This window comes from Malaclemys terrapin, chromosome 7, assembly GCF_027887155.1.
Source record: "Malaclemys terrapin pileata isolate rMalTer1 chromosome 7, rMalTer1.hap1, whole genome shotgun sequence".
In the NCBI taxonomy this organism is placed as follows: domain Eukaryota; kingdom Metazoa; phylum Chordata; order Testudines; family Emydidae; genus Malaclemys; species Malaclemys terrapin.
The window spans coordinates 95,484,978-95,498,388 of NC_071511.1; positions in this window are offsets into that span (position 1 = coordinate 95,484,978).

Consider the following 13,411-nt stretch of genomic DNA (forward strand, 5'->3'; position numbering starts at 1 on the left):
AACGCCCTCCTTGAACTCAGTCCATCCCTCCTACCATGACATGTGAGTCCCTCCAAAGGATTGTTAATCCTCTCAGAAAGGATCCCCAGAATTGAGTGTCCTGGGCAAAGGTTCTAGGTTCTCCACTGCTTTGTCCAGGACCAAACAGAAGAGGAAGTGGGAGAGCGCCCACTTTCTTCACACCCTTTGGCGTCTAGATCTCTCCTTCGTAAGAAGGAAAGACCAAAGACAGCAGATCAAAACTACAAAAGCAAGAAAATAGTTACTTAAAAATACCTGTTTGCCTCCCTTACCAGAGGTGATTTCTGAAAATCTAATATGGATTTAATCTTTCTCTTCTGAGGATGAAGAGCTCTTGGATCCTGAATTGAGACCATGGAAGAAACAAGTATCTAAGCAGATAGCTTTGAATTGGTAATGCTACTCAGAATGATTGATTTCTCTTGATATCAAATCTGATGAGGTTTCACCAGTGCAGGATAGTCATGATGTGAAAGAAAGTGAAACTACCAAAAATATCTCCTCAAATAAGAGTGGAAATAGCCTAATAAATATGGAAGCCTTTCTAGTCAGGTGCAGAAGTTTTACACAATTCCTAGCACTAAAGCAGATTCTGCCAATTTGCCTCCCTGAATAATGGCTCAAGGAAGCAGCAATACTGCATCCACCTTAGGCACAGCCATCTTACCTTGGGGATGGCACTTTTCCTGAGTGAACCAAGATGAAAGGACAGCCTGTGGGAGAAAGTAGAGCTTCTTCCACTGCACTTCATACTTCAGCTGTATCCAACTGTTTACAAAGAAAAAGTTCAAAGAACCACTGAATGGGAACTGCTTGCTAGAACAAGGGGAGAGTTCCAGCACAGTTACTGGCAGTAAGAAGGAACTGAGGGAGGGAGAAAGGAGGCTGGCAGCGCCCCTTATACCAGCGCATATGTGGGCCATTCTAGAGGTCGCCAGAGCTAGTCCCCTACGGAAACCACTGAAGAAAAACTTCTGGCATCATTGCATATGATGAGCACACACAGCTAGAATGGAATAGACATGAGCAAGCACTCTAAGAAGAATTTCCGTGACACAGCTGGAGACAGGCTTCCCTGACATCTGTAGATAATAAGACCCTCTTGGAAATTACTGCTAACATAGATGGCAGAATCTCTACTGGGAATTTTATTCTCTTGCCAGATTTGTTCCAATATTTTAGATCCAGAATTTCCAGTTGAGCATTTGGAGATTGGGAAGAATGTAAAATAGATTTACCATTGCTCCACTTTAGGTATACATTCTATGGTTCTAATTGCTAGTAAGTAGGAAATAACTTGTTTAAAAGAATTGGAAGAAATTGTGTTGGAAAAATATCTAGGATGAGAGCTTCTCTAGAATTTGATACCATAGCCTGACAAAATCACTTCCATTACCTTTTGGGCAGAGGAAGAGACTATCTATCACAAAGAAAATTGTATCATTCTTCTCCTATTCACCATGAGGAGACCTACCTTTGGATTATCTTGGAATCATTCATTTATCTTGTATTCTTGGCTTGATTCCATCGCCCCTTCTCTTCTTCAAAATCAGTTTGTAGAGGAAAAGGTGAAATGCTTGCTCTTTTAAGATTGTCTGAAGTCCCTCACTTGGTGGCTCAAGAAAAGGAAGGACTAATTTTCCTTAACCTCAGTCACAGTTTAAGTAATTCTTAATTTTCCTCTAGCATAGCTGGATGATGCCGTAGAGACAAAGAAGAAATTTTTCACATGGTAGATTTAAAAACCTTGTTAGTAAGATTTTCAAACATGGTTTAGGCCCAAGTTAGGGCTGCCTGTGCAAAGCAGTTGGATACAGCTGAAGTATGAAGTGCAATGGAAGAAGCTCTATATTTTCTCCCACGGGCTGTCCTTTCATCTTAGATACCAGCCAAAAGACATAAAAACACGTGAGAAGGGGGCACTCCCCCGACACCCATAAGGACAAGGCTCAGGTGGAGTCCAGACCAACTCAGGCTATCTCGCCGTCCCTGGAACCTAGCCAGGTGACAGCCTCACTGATGGGACCTACTCCACCGCACAAGCTGTCTCCCACTCCTGAGAGTGCTAGAGGCACGCGGTACCTCATGGTGCTATCCATCCCGGAAGCCTTGCAAGTGGCAAGAGATATTTTCTCCCTCCTGGTGTCACCTACTCCGGAAGAGCGGCCCATGGACCCCTCCCTCCCACCCGTTTCAAGAGGAAAGCCTTCAATGGTACCCCTGCACACGTAATCCCTGAGGCAACATACCCTGGCCCCATCCCACTCCCCAGAGCCATGCCAACAACTCTGGAGCCACATCCTGGAGCATACGCCCGCAAGCATGCGGCAAGTTCCCAACACGGATTGCTGAAGTCCAGGCACCTATCCTTGGGAATCCCGTCACCAGTCACCAGACCCACAGTACTGAGCCACAGAAGCACACCATCGGTCCTCTGAGCCCCGGAGATCACTCCTTAGTGCCCAAGTGCTGCTCACCAGAGCCCCCTTGGTGCTCAGGAGTCCTGGTACCGCACCTTGGAGCCTCGCCGGACCTGTGACACTAGTCACCGGAACCTCGTCATCGGAGCCCCGTCGCCAGTCACCACAGCATGATGGATGGTCCCCACGCTCCCAGTCATCGGAACTGGCACACTATGCTCAAAGCAGGTCGCATTACTCCCCAGATTATTAGCAGGTCTATGCACATCACCACTGATCGCCGGATACGCAGCATGGTTCAGTGGGTTCCCAGTACCGCTCCCCGAATGGCAGGTGCGAGGCCGCCAGATACAGTGGGGAAGCCTACCCTGTGGTGGCTCTGATATGGTCACCAGAGGAAGATTATTCCTCCGAGAGCGAGGAGTTGCCGGCCCCCACAGACCTACCACCACCTGCGCAGCCAGCAGGCCAGTCTGCAAGTGGGTGGCCACAAGGTCAATGGCCATGGACCTGGTAAGGGTATAACCCATGGGCACGTTCCCAAGCTGGAGGACCTCAGACTCTAAGATTAGTCTTGGGGGTGTAGAAAGGACCTTCAGCATTAGTGTCTTGCCCTACCCTGAGCTCGAAGGTTGGGTCGGGCCAACGTGCCCAGGAACCACCCCCTCCAGGACATGTGGCTACCCAAGCAGGGGGGACACACAACCCACCCTTCCCCCTGGGCTGGCCGCCTCCTCCTCATCGCCTGATGAGGCAGTAGCAGGCCCCTCGCAAGCGGTGCCCCAGGATGATGTCAAAGCCCAGGAGCTGCATAGTTGGGTCGCAGCAAACCTGGGATTAAAGGCCGAGGAAATGTCCAAACCAGAGGACTTCCTGTTTGACGTGCTGGCTGCAGCAGTGCCAGCAAAGGTGGCCCTACCAGTCCACGATGAGGTGGTCAGAATCGTAAAGGCCCTGTGGTAGACCCCGTTATCCTTGCCAACTATGTCCCAAAGGGCAGCGCGTAAGTACTACGTCCCTGCAAAAGGGTTTGAGTACCTGTATATGCACTCCTCCTTCAGGTCGGTAGTAGTCACAGCAGCCAATAAGCATGACAGGCACGGTCAACCCAGCTCGACCCCCAAGAATAAAGACGTCAAGCAACTCAATCTGTACAGCAGGAACATTTATTCTACAGCCAGCCTATAGCTTTGCATAGCAAACCACCAGGCCTTGCTCGGCAGTTGTCATTTTAACGTATGACAATCCACAGCCAAGTTTGCTGACTTGCTCCCCCAGGACGTTAAGCAGTTCAGTGCCATGCTGGATGAGGGTAAGGCGATTGCAAGGGTCTCCCTCCAGGCTGCCTCAGACGTGGCAGTTTCCACAGCCAGAGCCATGGCATCGGTGGTGTCAATGAGATGGGTGTCGTGGCTGCAGTCATCTGGCCTCTCGGCAGAAGACCAACAATTCATCCAGGACCTCCCATTCGACGGCTCGGCCCTGTTTGCTGAACAAATGGACAGCAGATTACACAGCCTGAAAGACTCTAGGGCCACTCTTTGCTCGCTGAACCTGTACACCTTGGCCCACGCTAGGAAGCAATTTAAGCCTCAACACACTCAGAGGTTCATGAGCCAGGCCAGAGCAGAACCATACCGCAAAACGAACAGGGGTTATAGGCACTGTCAAGATCAGCCGTCAGCAGCAGGGGATTATTCGGGCTAGAGCTGCGCCCCTCCTAAAAAGACAGTCATTTTGAAGGGACGCTTGAGGGCAACCTGCAACCAGGATCTGTCTCACCTCTTATTTTCCCACTATTTGTTACCTTACCTTCCCACTTGGACCACCATAACTATGGACTGCTGGGTCCTCAATACGATGGCAGCAGGGTATACCCTACAATTTTGTTCTATCCCCTCCTTCCCACCCCTCTTCCCCGTCCCTCTTCAGGAACCCTTCTCACGAGCAATTGCTCGCCAGGAGGTACAAGCCCTCCTGCAGCTGGGGGCCGTGGAGGAAGTTCCTGTAGAACCAAGAGGGAAAGATTTTTACTCACAGTACTTTCTTATTCCAAAGGGAACCTATGCCCCATCCTGGACATGCGAGATCTCAACAAAGATCTCCAGAAGTTGAAGTTCCATATGGTCTCCCTGGCCTCCATCATCCCCTTCCTGGAGACTGGTATGCAGCCCTCAACCTAAAAGACGCTTACTTTCGCATCTTAATATTTCTCGGCCACAAGAGATTTGTATGGTTTTTGGTCAGTCAGACACATTATTAGTTTGCAGTGCTTCCATTCGGCCTAGCGACAGCGCCAAGAGTATTTACAAAGTGCATGGCAGTAGTCGCAGCTTACCTCAGGCGTCGGGGGAGGGGGGTCCAGATCTCTCCCTATCTGGATGACTGGCTCATCAAGGGCTCCAAAGGGCAGGTGCAGCGCAGTATCAAGGTGTCATGCCTTGGGCCTGTTGATAAATGAACATTGGTCACTGTTCAGAGGACAGAGTTCATCGGAGCAGTTCTCGACTCTACCCAAGCCAGAGCATTCTTACCACAAGCCAGATTCAGAGCAATGTCAGATCTGATTGCCCAAGTCACCACATATCCACTCGCCTAGCTCGGGTCTGTCTGACTCCTAGGGCACATAGCTGCATGCACCTATGTAGTCCAGCACACAAGGCTGCGGCTGAGGCCCCTTCAAATATGGTTATCGGTCTATTCCCCAGAAAGGAACGCATTGGACAGGCTCCTCACGGTCCCACTCCGGGTACTCCTCTCCCTCCAATGGTAGTACAATCCAAATCCAGTGATGGAAAGGGTTCCGTTCGCAGTTCCATGGCCCACAGTGTCCCTGATATCAGATGCGTCCAACCTCAGCTGGGGAGCGCACTTTTAGTGCCCTCAAGGACTATGGTCGCAGGAGGAGCTGTCGCATCACATAAACGTCAGAGAGCTCAGGGCCATCTGCCTGGCATGCAAGGTGTTCCTTCCCCATCTATCTGGTTGAGTGGTGCATGTACTGACAGACAACATGGCCTCCATGTTCTATGTCAACAGACAAGGGGGAACCCGGTTGTCAGTCCCGTGTCAGGAAGCTCTTTTCATCTGGGACTTCTGCATCCAGTATACTATCCACCTAGAAGTCTTCCACCTCCCAAGGGTTCGGAATGTGCTGGTGGATTGCCTCAGCAGGTGGTCCTCCTATCACCACAAGTGGTCCCTCCATTTGGAGGTTGCCTGGATGTTCTTCGAAAGGTGGGGAGCTCCCCAAGTGGACCAGTTCGCCAGCAGACAGAACAGAAAATGCCATCAATTCTGCTCGCTACAAGACCTCGACAGCAGCTCACTGTCAGATACCTTTTGTCATGGTCAGAGGATCTCATGTATATCTTTCGGCCAATCCTGCTGATCAGCAGGATCCTTTTCAAGACCAAGAAGGACAAGGCACGAGTCATTATGATTGCCCCAGCCTGGCCTCACCAGCATTGGTTTGGCACTCTCATGGACTTGGCGGTGGCAGCCCCATGGACTCTTCCCAGCCATCTGGACTTGCTGTCTCAGGATCATGGATGGTTTCTAAACCTGAACCTTGCCTCTCTCTCCACCTCACGGGGTGGATGCTGCGTGGCTGAGCCCCGAGGAGCAGGCCTGCTCCACTGAGGTCCAGCAGGTTCTTCTGGAAAGTAGAAATTCCTCCACTAGAGCTACCTACCTCACAAAGTGGAAGTGCTGCTTCTGCTCAGCTTGGCGAGGTGCGTCTCCAAGATTAAAGCTCTTACATCGGAGCCCCCATACAGGGTGTTATACAAGGATAAGGTCCAGCTGCATCCCCATCCTGCCTAAGGAGGCGTTGCAGTTCCATGTCAACCAGGACATCTTCCTCCCAGTGTTCTGTCTAAAGCCGCACGTGTCTAACGAAGATAGACATCTGCACACCCTAGACGTCAGGCATGCCCTTGCTTTCTACCTGAAGCATACTAAGCCTTTCCACAGATCGACTCAACTTTTCATTGTGGTGGCTGACAGAATGAAGGGCCTCCCAGTATCATCCCAAAGGATCTCGTCCTGGATCACTACCTGCATCAGTACTTGCTACAAATTGGTGCAGGTGACGCCTCCACCAATAGTAACTGCTCACTCCACAAGAGCTCAGGCGGCGTCGGCCGCTTTCCTGGCTCATGTCCCCATCCAGGACATCTGCAGAGCCACGACGTGGTCATCGATCCACACCTTCACAACACATTAAGCCATACCCAGCAAACCAGGGATGATGCTGGATTTGGCAGAGCTGTGTTGCAATTGACACGTCCATGAACTCCGACCCGCCTCCAGAGGTACTGCTTGGGAGTCACCTACAATGGAATGGACATGAGCAAGCACTCGAAGAAGAAAAAACGATTACTCACCTTTTGTAACTGTTTTTCTTCAAGATGTGTTGCTCATGTCCAGTCCATGACCCACCTTTCCCCTCAGAAGGAGTTCCGGCAAGCAGAAACTGAGGGAGGGAGGGGGTTGGCGGCACCCCTTACACCGGTGCATATGCGCACCTCTCCAGAGGGTGCCAGAGCCAGCACCAGTGCATGTGGCAAGAGCACACACCTACAATGGAATGGACGTGAGCAACACATCTCGAAGAACAACAATTATGAAAGGTGAGTAACCATTTTTTCCTCTGATTCTTCTAGGGACAGGTCTATTTCAATATCAAACACTGCCCTTTGGCTTGGTTTCTTCCCTTGGTTTCTTCCTTCTTCTTCTTACTTTGGTGGTAGTTCTGTGTGGTGGTTTTGTGGTGTGAATAAATGTCCAATGGGAACTGTTGAAAAACTCCTTTCACTGTAGATCAAAGTCAGATTTGAACCCCGTTATGCAAAGGTGAAAGCCTGGTGTGAACAATCTTTGTGTCACTTCACCCTCTTTAATTGGGTTCTTTAAAAGCCACTCTGTAAAAGCATGCTTTAAAGGCGCAGATCTCAAGAATGGAGGTTTTTTGGTTCAAACTCAAAAGCTTAGACTGCTAGACATAAAGTTTAAAATGACACTGTGAATGGTAGAAGTGATTCATGTTTCAGAGGAAAATGTAAATTACTCTGCTTTAAAACAGGATAATTTCCAGTCTAAACACTGAATGAAATAAAATAATTTAGTCACACCATAACAGAAACAGTTTGGTATATATTTGAGTTTTAAATATAAAAGGATTGTCTGCTTAACATAAAAAGAACTATGCTAAATTTGTATTTATAGTTGAGGATTAAATAAACTAATTCTCCAGTAGTTTATACTATTAATTGTTAGGATGCAAGATAAATCCATCTACATATTAACAGTTTGAAATCTATAGCTCAGTATGACGAAGACAGCACAAGAGAGACCACCAGTTCTGACAATCAGTCATTCACATTTCCCACTGTTTTGCTCTATTGTAGCAAAATGTGAGAAGCTGCTCTCAAGTCCACACGTACAAAGCTCTTTATTAGTCTTTACTGAGGCATGATCCAGGCATCTATGCTGAAACCGCTAGCCTGAAAGAAGTGCTACTTGATGGCATCTGGCAGCTTGGCTTTGCAGTGGATAGATTTATGAGCTGTGAAAGATGGTCAAATTAACATCCTAGGCATTCTTGATAGGATTAGAGTTTCTGGGACATGCAGTTATTTGCATATTGCCCTGACTTATCACATAAGTATTGTGTTTTCATGGCTCATTTTAATACATGATTTCTGTATCTCCCCCCCCCCCCTCCCTATACATCTGATCGTTTTCAGTTACTCCTTGCATTCTTAGAGATCCCAGCTCCCCAGTATTCCAAGTAGAAATATTGATTTTTAGCCTGACATTTTCTAATTAAAATATTAATGTAAATAGAGAGCACTAGTTATATTTAGTAAACTCTATCCTTATGCAGGGATGGATGCTCTTCAATAGCTGCATGCTCCAGAAAGGTTCAATCTAAAACTGCATTAACCATGCTTACTAGAGTTGGGAAGGGACAGCTGCTGACAGTTTGAATTAACTTTTTCCCCCAAGAATGGGGGGCAGATTAAATGCAAAGTATCTTTCTACATCACATAAACATGATATTTCAAGTAATTACCAGTTTTCAAAAAGTTTAATTTAACCACTTAAAGAAGTCTAAAGAAAAATGCTCCCCACTCTCAAAAAGTACACAGCACTTCCCCAAAAGCTAGCTTGGGTATGACTGCACAAGCTATAGTCACACCTTGTGCTTGCAGTGCAGACATACCCTGTGATGTACTTTAATGTTGATAGTCTAATGATTTTGCAATACCTAAATATAGAACAGAACCAGCCTGTAGTAATAGTGATGTTCCACCACGAGTGAAAAGGAAAGTGTTAAACAACAAACTTTAAAACCTACCGATAAAGATATATACAACATTTTCTTAGGCCTGGTCTACACTACGGGGTTTAGGACAAATTTAGTAGCGTTGAATCGAATTAAGCCTGGACACGTCCACACGATGAAGCCCTTTTTTTCGACTTAAAGAGCCCTTTAAACCGGTTTCTTTACTTCACCTCTGACGAGGGGATTAGCACTAAAATCGGCCTTTGCGGGTCGGATTTGGGGTAGTGTGGACGGAATTTGACGTTATTGGCCTCCGGGAGCTATCCCACAGTGCTTCATTGTGACCACTCTGGACAGCACTCTCAACTCAGATGCACTGACCAGGTAGACAGGAAAAGCCCTGCAAACTTTTGAATTTCATTTCCTGTTTGCCCAGCGTGGAGAGCACAGGTGAACACGCAAAGCTCATCAGCACAGGTAACCATGATGGAGTCCCAGGATCACAAAAGAGCTCCAGCATGGACCGAACGGGAGTTACAGGATCTGCTCGCCATATGGGGAGACGAATCAGTGCTAGCTGAACTCTGTAGCAGTAAACGAAATGGCAAAATATTAGAAAAAGTCTCAAAGGCCATGAAGGACGGAGGCCTAACAGGGACACACAGCAGTGCCGCGTGAAAATTAAGGAGCTAAGGCAAGCCTACCACAAAGCCAGAGAGGCAAACGGAAGGTTCGGGGCAGAGATGCAAACATGCCGCTTCTACGCAGAGCTGCATGCCATGCTAGGGGGTGCAGCCACCACTACCCCAACCGTGTGCTTTGACTCCATCAATGGAGAATCACGCAACAGGGAAGAGGGTTCGGGGTATGAGGAAGATAGCTCACAGCAAGGAAGCAGAAAAACCGGTTTCCCCAACAGCCAGGATATGTTTATCACCCTGGACCTGGAACCAGTAACCCCCGAACTCACCCAAGGCATGCTCCCAGACCCTGAGGACACACAAGGGACCTCTGGTGAGTGTACCTTTGTAAATATTACACATGGTTTAAGAGCAAGCGTGTTTAATGATTAATTTGCCCTGGCAATCGCGGCCAGTACAGCTACTGGAAAAGCTGTTAACGTGTATGGGGATGGAGCGGAAATCCTCCAGGGACATCTCCAGAAAGCTCTCCTTCATGTACTCCCAAAGCCTTTGCAAAAGGTTTCTGGGGAGGGCTGCCTTATCACGTCCGCCATGGTAGGACAATTTACCACGCCAGGCCAGTAGCACGTAGTCTGGAATCCAAGCATAACAAAGCATGGCAGCGTATGGTCCTGGTGTTTGCTGGCATGCAGACAACATCCATTCCTTATCTCTCTTTGTTATCCTCAGGAGAGTGATATCATTCACAGTCACCTAGTTGAAATGGGGTGATTTTATTAAGGGGATATTCAGAGGTGCCCGTTCCTGCTCGGCTGAACAGAAATGTTCCCCACTGTTCACCCCTCCCCCCCCACCGCATGGCTAAGTGATCATCCCAGAGAATTGTGTGGGGACGGGGGGTAGTTGGGTTTCTGCTGCATGTTAACCCGGAAACCGCAGCCCCTCCTTTTACATTGCAAACCCACTTTAAATGGCCAACCCAACAGGTGCTTGGTATGGGAAATGAGGGTGCTACTGTTTGAAACCATTCCCACATGTTAAGAAGGTTAAAAAAGCCAAAAGATTGTGGCTTACCATGGCTGCCTGCAAGCCGAATTCTGTTGCCTGGCACTGCGTGAGTGATCTCTCACACCAAACCGGCGGGGGGAAGGGTGGTTAGTTTACAGGGAAGTAGAGTGAACGGGGGGGTGGGGGGAGCAGAGGGTTCATCAAGGAGAAACAAACAGAAGTTTCACACCGTAGCCTGGCCAGTCACAAAACTGGTTTTCAAAGCTTCTCTGATGCGCACCGCACCCTGCTGTACTCTTCTAACCGCCCTAGTGTCTGGCTGCGCATAATCAGCAACTAGGCGATTTGCCTCAACCTCCCACCCCGCCATAAATGTCTCACCCTTACTCTCACAGATATTGTGGCGCGCACAGCAAGCAGCAATAACAATTGGAATATTGGCTTCGCTGAGGTCTATCCAAGTCAGTAAACTGCGCCAGCGCACTTTTAAACGACAAATGCACATTCCACCACCATTCGGCACTTGCTCAGCCTGTAGTTGAACAGGTCCTGACTACTGTCCAGGCTGCCTGTGTATGGCTTCATGAGCCATGGCATTAAGGGGTAGGCTGGGTCCCCAAGGATAATGATAGGCATTTCAACATCCCCAACGGTTATTTTCTGGTCCGGGAAAAAAGTCCCTTCCTCCAGCTTTTGAAACAGACCAGAGTTCCTGAAGACGCGAGCATCATGTACCTTTCCTGGCCATCCCACGTTGATGTTAGTGAAACATCCCTTGTGATCCACCAGGGCTTGCAGCAACATTGAAAAGTACCCCATGCGGTTTATGTACTCGGCGACTTGGTGCTCCGGTGACAAGATAGGGATATGGGTTCCATCTATCGCCCCATCACAGTTTGGGAATCCCATTGCAGCAAAGCCATCCACTATGACCTGCACGTTTCCCAGAGTCACTACCCTTGATATCAGCAGGTCTTTGATTGCGTTGGCTACTTGGATCACAGCAGCCCCCACAGTAGATTTGCCCACTCCAAATTGATTCCCGACTGACCGGTAGCTGTCTGGCGTTGCAAGCTTCCACAGGGCTATTGCCACTTGCTTCTCAACTGTGAGGCCTGCTCTCATCCTGGTATTCTGGCACTTCAGGGCAGGGGAAAGCAGGTCACAAAGTTCCATGAAAGTGCCCTTACGCATGCGAAAGTTTCGCAGCCACTAGGAATCATCCCACACCTGCAACACGATGCGGTCCCACCAGTCTGTGCTTGTTTCCCGGGCCCAGAATCGGCGTTCCACGGCATGAACCTGCTCTAGTAACACCATGATTTGCACATTGCTGGGGCCTGTACTTTGTGAGAGGTCTATGTCCATGTCAATTTCCTCATCAATCTCATCGCCGCGCTGCAGTCACTGCAATCACCTCCTCGCCTGGTTTTGCTTTGGCATGTTCTGGCTCTGCATATACTCCAGGACAATGCACGTGGTGTTCATAGTGCTCATAATTGCCGCGGTGATCTGAGCGGGCTCCCTGATCCCAGTGCTATGGCGTCTGGGCTGAAAAAAGGCGCGAAACTATTGTCTGATGCAGGGAGGGAGGGGCAAGTGACGACATGGCTTACAGAGAATTAAAATCAACAAAGGTGGCTGTGCATCAGGGAGAAACACAAACAACTGTCACACAGAATGGCCCCCCCAAAGATTGAACTCAAAACCCTGGGTTTAGCAGGCCGTTGATTTCACGGAAGGAGGGGGAAGCAAATGAATACAGAACAAATCTGGTCCATCTATTTTTTACATCTTAAGCTGGCAGCAGACGGAGCAGCGTGACTGATAGCCATCGGCATCTTCTGGGTGCTTGGCAGAAAATGCTGTATTACGACTGCTAGCCATCATCGTCAAGACGGTTCAATAGGACTGCTGACAGGACTGAGTCTCCAGGAGACAAAGCATGTCTGCCCAGGTGCCTCTGACCGAAGTCACTGAGGAGTACGATGACAACGGATACCAGTTGTAATACAACATCCACTGCCAAAAGGCAAGGAGCTGCTGCTGTGTAGCAATGCAGTACCACGTCTGCCGGCACCCAGATGACATATGGTGACGGTGAGCTGAGCTGAACGGGCTCCATGTTTGCCGTGCTATGTTGTCTGCATGAGGTAACCCAGGTAAAAAGGTGCGAATCGATTGTCTGCCATTGCTCTGACGGAGGCGGAGGGGCCTGACGACATACCCAGAACCCCCCACGACACTGTTTTTGCATCATTCAGGCATTGGGATCTCAACCCAGAATTCCAATGGGCGGCGGAGACTGCGGGAACTGTGGGATAGCTACCCACAGTGCAACGCTCTGGAAGTCGACGCTAGCCTTGGTACTGTGGACGCGGTCCACCGACTTAATGCACTTAGAGCATTTTATGTGGGGACACACACAATCGACTGTATAAAACCGATATCTATAAACTTGGCTTCTATAAATTCGACCTAATTTCGTAGTGTAGACATACCCTTAGAGTTAAGTACCTTAGAACTGAAAAACATTGATTAGATATTCTCCCCTAGTAATCCATACATGGCAAGTTTGCCCACACTCTCCTTCCAGTCCCTTCTGGCCATTTTTGTAGCCTCACCTCCATTAGGAGTGGAACTTAGGTGGAGCCTTCCCTCTCTTTTCAGCCAATCTCTTTTCAGTTCCAATATAAAAGCAAAGGAAACCTCCTCAACAGAAGTCCGAGGTCTATGGCTGCAGCAACAAGGTTATCTCTCCATGTTCCCAATGAATGCTTGATATCGTAGCTAGAAGAAACTTTACTGCAGGTAAGAGATCCGTAATAAGTTGTTTAGGCGTGGTTACTTCTCAAAGGGTGTTTGCTACAATAGTGTTTTAAAAATACATAAGTTGTATCCATCTGATAGGGTAGAAGCAGTTTTCCAAAAAAACAAAACAAAAAACACAAGTTCCTTATCAAATGAGTTAAGCTTTGCATGACTAGTCTCCCCAAAGGCCTACCTGTTCATAGCCTCATCATAGC